The 4,265-nt window shown below is 39.2% G+C and overlaps 1 protein-coding gene across 6 annotated transcripts in view; it reads right to left on the reverse strand.

The window, feature by feature from the left end:
* The window catches only part of rap1gap2a (RAP1 GTPase activating protein 2a), a 170,005-nt gene that overhangs the window by 52,236 nt on the left and 113,504 nt on the right, over positions 1–4,265 (reverse strand). The gene's annotated exons all lie outside the window — the stretch shown is intronic.

A 4,265-nucleotide genomic window follows, 5' to 3' on the forward strand; every position in this document is an offset into this window, starting at 1 on the left:
CAAGAGGAAGCTGTCTGAAAGGGATGTTATGGTCTAAAACCAGGTGTTTCAGGTTCATTGTCTAACTCCTGTCCTTCCTACATAGCAAACAGGTGTGGGCCAGATCTGGTGTCAAGCTGACTTACYGCGGGCATGGCAAGTGTTTAACCGTATGTGGGCCAGGTCTGGCAATGATGATGTTTTCAAGATGGCATGTCATAACTGGACCAACTATCGTTTGGGTTTACAAGGTCTAGATCTGTCAGTACCACAACTGGCCCAGTTGTTGTTTGGTATAAGGGTGCTAGCTCAATCATGGATCATCTGGGCCACCAAACGGACATCATTCTTTGTGATATCTGGGCTGAACATTACTGCATAGACATGTGGGCCAAGACATGGGCCAGACCAATTTGGCAATGTGTGATGTGTTTGTGTCTGTTTACAATGATTTGAAAATATAAGATAATACGGTTGAGATGATGATCATACCAGATTTAATGTATTAACTTAAAGACATTTGTAAATAAATTTGAGAACGTTTTTTTTTCTATTTGCTGAKAACAAAAAGTCCTAAACTTTGTATTGTTCCTAGAACCCCAGGCAGAAAATCAGCCGACTTTGTGAAAAGTTTCAGCCTGTTTTTATGTTTCTTTCCAAATTAATTCCGAAACTAACCTAAGACACTGTTAAAACACAACAAAGCAAAACAAAACAACAGTGAAGCCCAACTTATTTTCATAAAACAGTTGCATCTTTTTCCTATTTATGAATGAAATAAAAAAGAGGTCTTTGCACAGACTTTTTTCCACACACGGGAAAAAAAGAGTAAGATCTGTTGGTTAATTTTGTCTCCATTTATTATTATTATTATTTTATTGTTGGCATCAGRGGGGAGGCTGAGGGATAAATTTAGAGCCCTGAAGCTGGTGAGTCATGCTAAACTGTAGACAGCAAACACTTGACTGCTCTGTTGAACTTTCCTGACTCATGTCTCAGAGTTTCTGTTCTTTTTTGTGTGACATGGTTTGCTTTTAAATATTGACAACCTGTTAGTCTTATGTGACACCTTATTTTTCACATGTGGAGACCCCACTGTGGCCTATCTGTCTTTAAATCTTTTCATCTTGTTCTCTTTCTCTATGTCTCCTGTTTATAAAAAGCAACATATCATATTAAAACCTTACAACAACAATTTTTTCCCCAAAAGACAGGACAGTGTGTAAAATGTAAAAAAGACTGCGGTGATTTTCAGAAGAGGGTTGTYCGGTTGTTAAGCCACTTATTTCTCATAAAGAAATCACTCAGGCACTAAAATTATCTAGACTAAAAGAACAAACCAGWGTTGTGTTGACAGGCAACTTTGCAACAAACCTATTTAAAATCACATTTTTAGTTTGTTACCTGCAGTTTGTCCACATAACAGAGTTTGACACATAAAACAGCCAAAAAGGTGAGTCCCAAAAAATAGTTGCTGAAAACATAATAGGAAGATGATGAGTCACTCTGGTCCTGCTCCCTGTTCCAAGGTTTTTTAATATTTTTCCGTAGAGCTTTGAATGCTACTCATTTGTTGCAGAAAGTTTTTTGTAAGGCTTGACTATTATTTTGTCCTCCTCGTGTCCACTTCCCTTATGTTTTAATCACTCTGCAGTATAAGCTGTCACATAATGCTTGGTACAAAGACTACACAGAAACTGGGAGAGAAAAATAACCAAAGTCCAAAGAAAAACAACCTTCAAAGACCTTTAATTGTAAGTGTTGGTGCTAACTCTTAGGGTTTTRTATTCTGACTTGTAAAGTCTTACACATTAACTCTAAGCTTCTGGTCACTGAACCAGAAGCTATTAATAGCTCCTGAGAAATGTTTTAAATCTCAAGGACATTGATTCTTTCAAGCAGTCAGTCCTCAGCAAGGGAGGCTTCCCGTGTTTTTATGTTCTGTTTAGTGTTGATTCTGGATTCATGCAAGTTTTTTAAATTAGAAGTAAAGGGACAATTTCGTGTGTGTGAAGATAATGGATGTTTGTTTAGATTCTGTGTTTTGCTTTGGTTTAGGTTCTTGAGATGATTGGTTTGGACTGGGAAAGTGAAACTGTGAAAGAATCCACAGCATCGCAGCCTAAACTTAGGGGAAGTTAACGCTCTAAAAGACTTTTTGTTGTAAAAAACTGTCTTGACCCATCAGCTGAGATWCAGTCATCTTTTAAACCTAACTGTGGAACAGGAACAATAAGTATTAGAAACTTTTGATTAAAAAGAGCAGGGACGATTGTCCTCTGGCACAGCGCAGCACTGCAGTGTGGAAAAGAAAAAAGGCATGGGATTACAATTTTCTCCATCATATCTGTGGAAATACCATAAATCCTTCCTAATCCTATTCATTTTCTGGATTCCCCTGCCTCTTAATCATTTCTCTATCTTACTCCGTCTCCCTGACTCGAGTAAAAATAATAAAAGTTGAGTATATGTCAGATGACATTGAATATCTTTCTTCTCAGCRAGCTTCACCACAGACTTGCCCATGATAACCTCAGCAGAGCAAAAAGGCCGCGAAGAAAAGAAGAGATATGGAAACAGACGGGAGATGGAGAGAGAATGAATGGAAGACAAACAGACTGCTGAAAGAGAGAACCCCTACAGAGTGAGAGAAGAGAGAGAATAAATGAATCTCTGCAGACTAAAAATAGCTCTCTCAATCCCTTGTGCAGAGCTGGGTAAATAGGGCTGTCTTGGGTGGGTCTCTGGGCACTTGTTAAAGACAATACCATCCCATCCATTACGGCCTACAAGCAGCTATGTGCCATGAGCGCACATGCTTGCACAAAGAGAAAGTGTAATGAAATGTGGTCAAAGTTACAGAATCGTGGGAAGGAAAAAACGTGAAAGAGAAATAAGAGGGAATTTAAATAAACGGAGGAGTTAGAGAGGGGAAAACAAAGGGAGAGAGAGGAGTGGAAAGACATGAGCCACGAAAAGCAGTTGTGTTTAACAGCAGGGAGAGAAGAGTTTGACAGGTAACAGTAGAGAACAGCAGAAGGAAAAACTGTGTAAGGTGGTCAAAGAAAAAAGTAGCAGCACAAACTCTGAAGCATCAACTGTAGTTACTTTGTTAGACTGTCATCAAATTGGCCAYTGGCTGCATGTAAAATATCATTTTAATGTCAGCTTATGTGTAATTTCAGGACCACGATAGCTCAGTGGTCAGCACTGTCTTGAAACCCTGAGGCTAAAGGTTTGAGCCCAGGTAGTGCCACAAAGGTGTAAAACCATTGCCAAATCTTTTATTGAAGTTTGGTTGCTGTGGTGACAACTAGTCCTGTTTTAATCTCTCTGCTCCTAAATATACATTTAACTTTTCAAAACATAAGTTAGACTTTTTGCAGTAAACTGCATAGCAAACAGTCAAACTTGACAATGGGGCTATAAAAACTTTACAATAACTATAAACTCCTTCTCCATCATATGTGCTTGTCTCCTATACATCACTCTCCTGGTAGAATTTGTGAGCGTTAAGTTCTGCTTTGACTCAGCCAATCTACAGGCAGCAGTCTGCTGATATGAAAATYGTTTGCGCCCTATACCCGGTTGCACCCACTGATGCAGTTACAACTGGAAATGAAGACACATTTGGCTGTGGTTGAACCGAGGAGGATTGCATACAAGCACATCTGTGGAGACGGAGCTTTACCGTACCATTGTTCCATACGGTACGGTAACAAATGGTACTGTACCATACACCATACCGTACCATACTATACCAAACCATATCGTACTGTACCATACCTTACTGTACCATACTGTACCATACTACCAAACCATATCGTACCGTACCATACCATGTCATATCATACCGTACCATACCATATCGTACTGTACTGTACCTTACTGTACCATACTATACCAAACCATATCGTACCATACCATACCATTCTGTACCGTACCATACCATACCATACCATACCGTACCATACCATACCATACCATACCATACCATACCATACCATACCGTACCATACCATACCATACCATATTATACCGTACCATACTATACCAAATCATATCGTACTGTACCATACCTTACTGTACCATACTATACTGTACCATACTGTACCATACTATACCAAACCATATCGTACCATACCATACCATACCATACCATACCATACCATACCATACCATACCATACCATACTGTACTGTACCTTACTGTACCATACTATACCAAACCATATCGTACCATACCATACCATTCTGTACCGTACCATACCATACCATACCATACCG

The sequence above is a fragment of the Austrofundulus limnaeus genome, unplaced genomic scaffold (assembly GCF_001266775.1).
Source record: "Austrofundulus limnaeus strain Quisiro unplaced genomic scaffold, Austrofundulus_limnaeus-1.0 Scaffold334, whole genome shotgun sequence".
NCBI lineage: Eukaryota > Metazoa > Chordata > Actinopteri > Cyprinodontiformes > Rivulidae > Austrofundulus > Austrofundulus limnaeus.